We start from the raw sequence: 11,716 nt of genomic DNA, 5'->3' as shown, positions 1-11,716 counted from the left end.
AACCGCTACCTTGCTGATTCAATCTTTCATCCTATCCCGACTGGATTACTGCATCAGCCTCCTCTCTGATCTCCCATCCTCCTGTCTCTCCCCGCTTCAGTCTATACTTCACTCTGCTGCCCAGATTATCTTTGTACGGAAACGCTCTGGGCATGTTACTCCCCTCCTCAAAAATCTCCAGTGGCTGCCTGTCAACCTACGAATCAAGCAAAAACTCCTCACTCTCGGCTTCAAGGCTCTCCGTCACCTTGCCCCCTCCTACCTCACCTCCCTTCTCTCCTTCTACAGCCCAGACCACACCATCCACTGGTAACCTCCTCACCATGCCTCGTTCTCGCCTGTCCCGCCATCGCCCCCCCGGCCTACATCCTTCCCCTGGCCTGGAATGCCCTCCCTCCACACATCTACCAAGCTAGCTCTCTTCCTCCCTTCAAAGCCTTACTGAGAGCTCACCTCCTCCAGGAGGCCTTCCCAGACTGAGCCCCCTTTTTCCTCTCCTCCTCCTCATCTCCCCGCCCTACCTCCATCCCCCCTCACAGCACTTGTATATATTTGTATAGATTTATTACTCTATTTATTTTACTTGTACATATTTACTATTCTATTTATTTTGTTAATGATGTGCATATAGCTATAATTCTATTTGTTCTGATGATTTTGACACCTGTCTACATGCTTTGTTTTGTTGTCTGTCTCCCCCTTCTAGACTGTGAGCCCGTTGTTAGGTAGGGACCATCTCTATATGCCACCAACTTGTACTTCCCAAGTGCTTAGTACAGTGCTTTGCACATAGTAATCACTCAATAAATACGATTGAATGAATGAATGAATGAATGAATGAATGAAAAAGCATCAGTCTCTCCTTGGTTCTATACCACTCCCTGAACTAGAATCCAGGTTCAAAGTTAGTTATCAAATCATAAGCTTTAGCTGGGTCTTTCTCTTTTCATCCATGTGCTTCCCCCTCAATCAATCATCCCTCAGCTACTCCAATGCAGACAATGTTGGGCAGTAGCCGTCCCCCTCTACCACCTATAACATCAAGCCACTCACTTGCTGCTCCTAAGTCTTTTGTACCCTAACATTCCCCTGACCTCCTGACTCAGTTCCCAAAGTGGAATTAATGCAGCTCTAGCAATGTCATCGAGTGCCTTCCCCATTGGCCTGTTTTAAGCCTGTCAGTGGCCTGGAAGCTATGAGTATGTGCATAACACTTTGTTTTTTTTCTGGAGTGCTTTTATTTTTTCAAAGTGCCTTTGTAGTTCATTCAGTCATTCAATCAGATTTATTGAGCACTTACTGTGTGCAGTAGTCGATCCTCACATCAACCCTGCGAGGTAAGAGGATGCAGTTAAGTCTCTACATTTTGCAGATGAGGAAACTATGGGCCAGAGAGGTTAAATGATTTGCCCATTGTGACGGAGCCAGGATTTGAACCCATGACCTCTGACTCCAAAGCCCATGCTCTTTCCATTGAGCCATGCTCCTTCAATCAATAGTATGTATTGAGCGCTTACTCTGCAGAGCATTGTTTCTTCCTCTTCTTGTTGCTAGCATCTTGGTGATTGATTGACACAGAAAAAAACTGGGTCAGAGCTGGAACTAGAACCCAGGACTCCTGACTCTTATTACATGCTCGTCCCATTATACTTCCCTCTGCCATTCAGCCAGCTATTTTCTATTTAATAGGCTGGTCCTAGGGGTTTGTCAGACAGCTTACAAGTATTGTTAATTGCTTACATTTTATATAGTCTAGAAATATTAGCGACAGACAGAATATCAGCCCTCCGAGGCCTAGCCAGCTTACCACAGTAGGCTAGACTCAATAATTATGCTTTCACAATTTGCCAGAGTTTAAATCCAAAGCTAAGTAAAGTTCAAGGGAGGATTACTCAAGTAGAATAAACCTGAAAGTAAAAAGACATCAACAGTATTTGGTTTAACTACACATTATATTTGACATTGAATAAAACCTAATGATTAATTTTGGATTTTACCAGTTGTTTGACTGCTCTGTGAGGAGACCAAGTATTAAGAATAGAATGTAACACTAGCATAGTATCTTTCATCTGTGAAATGTAAGCACTAATTCAAACATTACCTCTGAGTGGTTATTTCAGCATTACACGTCTGCCTGCAGGGGGATACTTGCAGAGAGAAAAGTAAATGGATAACAACTATGGCTAACCGGGCCATTTCAGGTCAGCAGTGTTCAGCCACCATAATGTCTGAATCCCCCTCTAGACCGTAAGCTTGCTGTGGGCAGGGAATGTGCCTGTTTATTGTTGTATTCTCCCAAGTATTTAGTACAGTGCTCTGCACACTGTGAGTGCTCAATAAATAAGATTGACTGACTGACTGAAAGATAGCAAACATTCAAAGTCCCAGCACAAGGCTTTACTTGGTTTTCACTTCCCTGCCTTTCTCATCTGCCCAGTCAGGGCCTCTTAACTACTGTGATGATGCTATCGAAATTAAGACTCTTCACTAACTCTCCATCTTACATATCTGCTCTCTACATTCACTACTCCCCAGGTAACTCACTTTGTTCCTCTCATGCTCATTGCCTAACTGTACTTTGCTCTCAACTTTCCCATTTCTGCCTCCTCGCTCATGCTGTTTCCCCAACATGAAATTCCCTCCCTCCAAACATCAGACCACAGCTCTCCCCTCATTGAGCCCTTCTAAAATATCCTCCTCTAACGAGCCTTCCCTACTTAATCTCCAATACTGCAACAAACTATATAAACCCACCAGCCATTTCCAGGACTTTGTAGCATGGCCAAGTGGAAAGAGAACACATCTGAAGTCAGAAGACCTGGGTTCTAATCCCAGCTCTGCCACTTGCCTTCTGTATGGCCTTGAGCAACTCACTTAACTTCTCTGAGCCTCACTTTCCTCATCTGTAAAATGGGGATTCAATACCTGTTCTCTTTCCCCACTTATATTGTGAGGCCCGTGTGACACAAGGACTGTGTACAATCTGATTACAGTGTATCTACCCCAGTGCTTGGCAATAGTAAGCGCTTAAAAAATAGTACAATTATTATTTGTACCTCTTCTCATCCTTTGTATATATACATATGTTTGCATATCTATTGTCCATTTGGTTATTCCTAATTAGTTACCCTTTAGATTGTAAATTCATTGTGGGCAAGGAACGTGTCTACCAACTCTGTTATACTGTACTGCAGCTTGGTTCAGTGGAAAGAACCCAGGCTTGAGAGTCAGAGGTCATGGGTTCTAATCCCAGCTCTGCCACTTGTCAGCTGTGTGACTTTGGGCAAGTCACTTAACTTCTCTGTGCCTCAGTTCCCTCATCTGTTAAATGGGGATTAAGACTGTGAGCCCCACATGGGACAACCTGATTACCTTGTATGCCCCCAGTGCTTAGGACAGTGCTTGGCACATAGTAAATACTTAACAAATACCATAATAATAATAATGATAATTATTACTATTATTATTCTGCTATGCACATAGTAAGTGCTCAATAAATGGGATTAGTTGATTGATTCTCCTATAATGCAGGGGTTCATGTCTAGCAAAACCCTATAAAATCCCCAGAAAAAATTAGAAACATGACAGAACATTTTAGGGCTAGATGGTAATAGCTCATCTCTAGACTGTAAGCTTGTTGTGGGCAGGGAATATGTCTATTGTTATACTGTACTCTCCTAAGCACTTAGGAGATCTCTTAGGAAATCTCCAATGGCTACCAATCAATCTGCGCATCAGGCAGAAACTCCTCACCCTAGGCTTCAAGGCTCTCCATCACCTCGCCCGCTCCTACCTCACCTCCCTTCTCTCATTCTACAGCCCAGCCCGCACCCTCCGCTCCTCTGCCACTAATCTCCTCACCGTGCCTCGTTCTCGCCTGTCCCGCCGTCAACCCCCAGCCCACGTCATCCCCCAGGCCTGGAATGCCCTCCCTCTGCCCTTCCGCCAAGCTAGCTCTCTTCCTCCCTTCAAAGCCCTACTGAGAGCTCACCTCCTCCAGGAGGCCTTCCCAGACTGAGCCCCTTCCTTCCTCTCCCCCTCGTCCCCCTCTCCATCCCCCCGTCTTACCTCCTTCCCTTCCCCACAGCACCTGTATATATGTATATATGTTTGTACATATTTATTACTCTATTTATTTATTTTACTTGTACATATCTATTCTATTTATTTTATTTTGTTAATATGTTTGGTTTTGTTCTCTGTCTCCCCCTTCTAGACTGTGAGCCCAATGCTGGGTAGGGACTGTCTCTATACGTTGCCAACTTGTACTTCCCAAGTGCTTAGTACAGTGCTCTGCACACAGTAAGCGCTCAAGATTCAGTGCTTGGTCCCCTTCTGTTCTCGATCTACACGCACTCCCTTGGTGACCTCATTCGCTCCCACAGCATCAACTATCATCTCTATGCTGATAACACCCAGATCTACATCTCTGCCCCTGCTCTCTCCTGGCTCGCATCTCCTCCTGCCTTCAGGACATCTCCATCTGGATGTCTGCCCGCCACCTAAAACTCAACATGTCCAAGACTGAACTCCTTGTCTTCCCTCCCAAACCCTGCCCTCTCCCTGACTTTCCCATCTCTGTTGACGGCACTACCATCCTTCCCGTCTCACAAGCCTGCAACCTTGGTGTCATCCTCGACCCCACTCTCTCATTCGCCCCTCACATCCAAGCCGTCACCAAAACCTGCCGGTCTCAGCTCCGCAACATTGCCAAGATCCGCCCTTTCCTCTCCATCTATACCACTACCCTGCTCATTCAAGCTCTCATCCTATCCCGTCTGGACTACTGTATCAGCCTTCTCTCTGATCTCCCATCCTCGTGTCTCTCCCCACTTCAATACAAACTTCATGCTGCTGCCCGGATTGTCTTTGTCCAGAAACGCTCTGGGCATGTTACTCCCCTCCTCAAAAATCTCCAGTGGCTACCAATCAATCTGCACATCAGGCAGAAACTCCTCACCCTCGGCTTCAAGGCTCTCCATCACCTCGCCCCCTCCTACCTCACCTCCCTTCTCTCCTTCTACAGCCCAGCCCGCACCCTCCGCTCCTCTGCTGCCAATCTCCTCACCGTGCCTCGTTCTCGCCTGTACCACCATTGACCCCCAGCACACGTCATCCCCCGGGCCTGGAATGCCCTCCTTCTGCCCATCCGCCAAGCTAGCTCTCTTCCTCCCTTCAAGGCCCTACTGAGAGCTCACCTCCTCCAGGAGGCCTTCCCTGACTGAGCCCCTTCCTTCCTCTCCCCCCATCCTCCTCTCCATCCCTCCCATCTTACCTCCTTCCCTTCCCCACAGCACTTGTATATATGTATACATGTTGTAAATATTTATTACTCTATTTATTTTATTTTGTTAGTATGTTTGGTTTTGTTCTCTGTCTCCCCCTTTTAGACTGTGAACCCACTGTTGGGTAGGGACTGTCTCTATATGTTGCCAACTTGTACTTCCCAAGCACTTAGTACAGTGCTCTGCACACAGTATGCACTCAATAAATACGATTGATTGATTGAATAAATACAATCGATTAATTGATTACAGTGCTCTGTACACAGTAAGAGCTCAATAAATATGATTGACTAATTGATTATTTCTAGCAAAGCTCTTCTCCAGAAATACATCTGTTGGCTCTTCTAAATAGCCTGTCCTCGATGGCATGGAATTGTTCCGCCAGAACGGGAAGGCCCACATAAGTGACATCACATGGCCTAAGCCTCCTTCCCCAGTAGAGCTATTGAGTACTGTGGAAAAGGCTGATCAATGAGGCTCCCTCTCCTTCCCATCCCAAGCAACAGGGGATCTGAAGTCCCACCTTCCCGCTGTTTGGATAAGATGATCTTTGTTTCAATGTCTCAGATGAATACCAATCTTCCTACCCCACCCAGACAAATCCAGGAAAAATGAATATTAACAGTTCACTTAAGGGCTCCAGGAGTTGCTCTATAGGAGAATTAAACATCCCAGCATGCTTTTCAAGAGGAAAGTTTCCTGTAGGAGATTCACAAACAATCATTTAAGAAGAGGAGGACTGGAATTAATAGACACGGAAGAAATTCACAGAAAGTTCAAACCTTTGTTTGCTCATTTTAGGATTGCCCACAAAACACTACCAACTGATCAAGGTGGTTACAGGAACATTTACCAAGCAGATGGGGACTATTAAGAGGCCTATTCTCAGGGATAAAGGCTGAACAACCGCAAAGAGTCAATCAATCAATCAATCACCAAGATGCTAGCAACAAGAAGAGGAAGAAACGATGCTCTGCAGAGTAAGCGCTCAATACATACTATTGATTGAAGCAGCATGGCTCAATGGAAAGAGCACGGGCTTTGGAGTCAGAGGTCATGGGTTCAAATCCTGACTCCATCAATTGTCAGCTGTGTGACTTTGGGCAAGTCACTTAACTTCTCTGTGCCTCAGTTACCTCATCTGTAAAATGGGGATTAAGACTGTGCGCCCGCCGTGGGACAACCTGATCACCTTGTAACCTCCCCAGCGCTTAGAACAGTGCCTTGCACATAGGAAGCGCTTAATAAATGCCATAAAAAAAAACTGATTGAAATGATCCCAAGGAGCAGTTTTTAAACTTCCCATCCCAAAAAGTACAGGGAAAGGCCTTCTGGGAGAGCTTGCTATTTCTGTGTCTTACATAGGAACCAGACTAGAAATAGCCTTGTGCCTTTTGGAACATGTTGGCTTTTGGTCCAAACTCCTTTTCTTTTTAGTTTCTTACCTCATCCCCCAGCAAGGGGTTTGACAGCATAGCTCAATATCCACTGAAGTGAGAAGGTAGTCCAGGCAAGCAGTTCCCATAGTGTGTGCATGTGTGTGTGTTGTGGGGGGGGGAGGAAGAAGACGAGAGTCCAATGTTTAGTCCTACTCCCTCCCCTGCACATTTGCTGGACAGTGGTTTCAAAGTGCTAGTTCCCTCAACCATCAGGGCTTCTGGGGTATTTTTATAGAACAGCACTTTAAGTGGCAAAACAGCATTCCAGAATATGGGAAAAGTAAGGAATGGCACCTTTTCATTCCAAGGTCTTACTAAAGGGAGCTCCCTTCTTTGGGCTCACCTGGAAACCTCAATTTTAATTTAGGCCTCTCCTTTTTGTAATGTGTTCTTAATCAAAGGAATCTTGATTTGTGTTTGAAGAAGTAGTAACTCTCAGGCTTCCAAGTGCTTTATATGATTTGCAAAACTGCTCAAAACTGCTTTCATCCTCATTTCATTTTGTTCTGGAGATGAACTGCTTTAGGCAATACATTTTTGGGTGATTAATTTTGGGCAATCTTTGGCCTCATAATACCTGTTAGCAGAAATACGGTATAAGTGCCCCCAAATGCATTTCCAGCCTGTTCTTATTGCTTACATAAAAAAGGTTTTTTGCATTTCTGAATTATTTTGAAGTTAAAATGTAAGCTTGTTTCTAATTGCCTTCCAATTTAAGCAGTACTCCATTTCAAGAATGTTTCATCATTACCAGGCTAGTCTGTGTTTATTTCAGAACTATTTTCCTTACCATTTTCCTTTTTGCCTTGACACTTTACTTCCTAAAGTCACCATTCATTTTAATACTGGTCCTCTCTTTCTTGTTTACATTTTCAACCACCCCATTACTTCCTAACTTTTCTTATTTTCAGTGTTTTTTAATTACTATCATTTCAAACTACTCATTTCTTCCATAGTTAGATAAATTGGTTTCTGAAGTAATCTTTCAGCATACTGAAAGATTTAGTCCCTTAAGCCCCGGCTTATTTCAAAACCCTTCTTAATCTTACAACCATTCAGATGCAGTCAGTTTTCACTCACTTTTTGTTTCTAAGGTACTTCCACTCTAGTAGGGGCAGCAGAGATATAGTAATTATCCCCCACATGTGGTGAACATAGTTTCTCCTTCTCTAAGCAGTCACACCCCTTGATCATGGTTGCAGCAATTGTCAGTATTCTTCCTTTAACTTGCCCTCACTTCTCTTTCACTACACCCCAGCTTGCATGCTTCTCTCCTTTTATACCGACCTACTCAAGGTGCCTCATTCTCATCCCTCTTGCCACTGACATCTTGCTCACACTCTCCATTCTGACAAGAACTTCTTCCCCCTTCGTATCTGGCAGACCACTGGCCTTCCCATCTTCCAGGCTCTTCTGAAATCACACCTCCTGCAGGAGGCCTTCTTTGATTAATCTCTTCTCTCCACCCCATATTTCCCCCCTGCAACTGCCACTTCTGCATCACTTGGGTACTTACAGCCCTTACCATGGCTCTTACGTAACAGATACTTACACTCTATTGCTTCTTCCTACCTGTAGTTTATGTCAGTGTCTGCCTCTCCTGCTAGATTGTAAGCTCCTTGAAGGCAGGGATAATATCCACTGATTCTATAGTATTGCATGATACAATACAATATTATAATGTGGCCTAGTTGAAAGAGCATGAGCTCTGGTATCATTAGACCTGGGTTCTAATCCTGACTCCACCACTTGCCTGTTGTATGATCTTGGGCAAGTCACTTAACTTCTCTTTGTCTCAGTTTTGTTACCTGTAAAATGGGAGTAAAATACCTGTTCTCCCTCCCCATTAGACTGTGAGTCTATGCAGGAGAGGGACTGTGTTTGATCTACTTATATTGCATCAATCCCAGTGCTTAGTACAGTGCTTTGCATATAGTAAACTCTTAACAAATACCATTATTACTAGCAATAGGGCTCACATGACCCCATTTTACGGAAAAGGTTACTGAAGCACAGAGGAAGTGAAATGATTTGCCTAAGGTCACACAGCTGACACGTGGTAAAGTCAAATTAGAACCCAGGTCCTCTGACTCCCAGGCCCATCCTCTTTCCACTATGCCATGCAATTTGCTAAGTGCTTACTATGTGTAGAGTACTGTACTGAGCACTGGGAAAGAATACACAGGTGGAAATTAGACACTGCCCTGGCACTCAGGAGGCTCACAATGATAAACTCCCTCTCTCAAATATGAATACTCAATAAATACTATGATTGATTGACTGAAGGGAATTTCAAGGGTTACAAGGATCTCATTAAGTATTTTAATAACATCTAACTCAAATGGGCCTAAGGGTTTAAAGTGGGAGAATGAGGAGAGGGAAGCTCATTTGTAGAGGGCCTGTGAAATTGAGAGCGATTATTGATAAGATTATTTGCACCTCGGGCCTTCTAAGGGTGGGCACCTGGAGTACTGAGAACCAGAAAATGCCAAATGACATGGTTATTTATAGTCTCAATATGCTAGAGGTGATGTGTGACCCAGCTTGCCTTCCCTCCACCTCTATTTAAATCTTCTCTTTCATATTCATAGAAATAATGACATAAATTTGGGAGAGGCTGTGGATGTGTGCTCTGCCAGGATCAAGCCAATTTATTCATCTATGCTATCTTTCTGAATGATGAGACTGGGGTGATGTTAAAGCAATTTATTTTTCTAGAAACTCTCAAAGAAATCATTTGGGGAAAGGGGAAAGGAATACATAAATGAAATAACATCTCCTCTTCCAAACTTTTGGTTTTTATAAACAACACGTTAACAGACATCAACCACCAGAGGGCAACAACTGATCGTGCTATCAAAGTACTGTATCATTTATTTTGAAAATGATTCCTTACAAGTTTTCTTAATAGCTTTTCATGGATTTTCAAAATGTACAATGAAAATACTAAATACAACCCAGACTGAGCATATCACAGTTCTGCATCATTATTTATTTATTTTGAAAAGAACTTACAAGTTTTCATGTAATTATTTATGAATTTTCATGATTTATAATGAAAATGCAAAATAAAACCTAGTGGAAAGAGCACAGGCCTGAAAGTCAGAGGGCTAGGGTTCCAATCCCAGCTCTGCCACTTTTCTGCTGGTGACTTTAGGCAAATCACTTAACTTCTCTGTGAATTTGTTTCCTCATCTGCATAATGGGGATTAAATACTTGTTCCCCATGTGGGATAGGGATTGTATCTGACCTGATTATCCTGTATCTACCCCAGCACTTGCTATAATTCTTGACACACAGTAAGCACTTAACTGTAAGTGCTCTAGACTGTAAGCTCCTTGTGTGCATAGAACATGTCCATCAGCTCTGTTGTACTGTGCTGTCCCAAGCACTGAATACAGTACTCTGCACACTTTCATTCATTCATTCAATCAGTAACTGCTCAGTAAATACCATGGGTTAACATATTATAATTATTTTACTTAGCTTTCTGTTATCTACTGTGATACCTGAAAGTGCAGAAAATTAAAAAAACAGATCCAGATAGATACACACACACACACACACACACACACTCTCTGTCTCACTCAGATATATTCTGTCTCATTGTCCATCTTTGAGGAGCTCCACTTCTGAATTCTTCTTTTATTTTGGAGAATATGTGCTAGATGCGATGTACTTGAGTCCTGACTCCTTAAGCATTTAGATGCTAACTCCCAATCCCCACCACTAGAGCACTTATGTATATATCTTCATAATCAGTTGCTTCCCCTACCTGTAATATATTTTATTGTACCTCTTTAATGTCTGTCTCCCCAGGTAGATTGTAAAGTCCTTGAGAGCAGGGATCATGTCTTCTTTGTTGTACTCTCCCAAGTGTTTAGCACTGTACCCTGCACATTGTTAAGCACTAAATAAATACCATTAATTGATCGATTATAGTATTTCTAAGCACTGAGCTAAGCACTGAGTGTGGTCTACTGGAAAGACATTGGGCCTGAGAGTCAGAGAACCCTGGTTCTAATCCTGACTCTGCCAATTGCTTGCTATGTAGCCTTGGCCAAGACATGTAACTTCTCTGTGCCTCAGTTTCCTCAACTGTAAAATGGGGACTCAATACCTGTTCTCCCTCCTACTTGGACTGTGAGCCCCATCCGGGATAGGGATTTTGTCCAACCTAATGAACTTGTACCTACTCTGGCTCTTGGAACAGTGTTTGACATCTAGTAAGTGTGTAACAGATATCATTTAAAAAAAAGCTAAGCCCTGAGGTAGATACAAATATGGGGCTCACAATCTAAGTGGAGGTAGACAAATACAGATAATGGTTAACAACTGTTGCAACAAGGAGAAATAGTTAACAAGGGAAAACCACAATGATGAGTCAAGTATATGTAAGGAACTTGGAAGGGACAGTTCTCAGACCTCCCACCTCTCTAGGTAAATAGCCCTTAATTACAAACCATCTGCAGTTTCCCCAGGATTTGAAAGTATGAAGAGGTATTCTTCTAACCGATGATAATCCAGCAGCATCCACAAAACATAAGGGTGAGAGATGGTAATGTTTTTAAACTGAAAATATTTGGAATCACAAGCCTCTCATTATGCTATACTCTTTAAATGTGAATTTTAATAAGAAAATTTGAATCTGAAATTGGCTTTCTTTGTGAATTTTTTTTTCCATCCCAATTCTACAATAGTTTGTTATGGGTATGGTGGGGTCAAGTGTGTGGGGCTTGTGACTTTCAATGCTTTTATTGTTGCTTGCATGTATGATAAAATTGATGGACATTAAGGTATATAGAGCTAGACTCCCTAGTCTCACCCTAGGAGAAAGGAGTTTGGGGAGATATATTAGCTTGTTTTAATCCCCCTATAATACCATTTTAAGAATTACTGCTGCTGTGCACTAAATGGTGCCCTGCTGGGCTGAAAGAATTAATACCATTCTCAAAATGCCTAGTTCACCTCCGGGGAGGAAATTATACATT

Source organism: Tachyglossus aculeatus, chromosome X4 (assembly GCF_015852505.1).
Source record: "Tachyglossus aculeatus isolate mTacAcu1 chromosome X4, mTacAcu1.pri, whole genome shotgun sequence".
Classification (NCBI taxonomy): Eukaryota; Metazoa; Chordata; class Mammalia; order Monotremata; family Tachyglossidae; genus Tachyglossus; species Tachyglossus aculeatus.
This window is presented reverse-complemented; position numbering follows the sequence as displayed.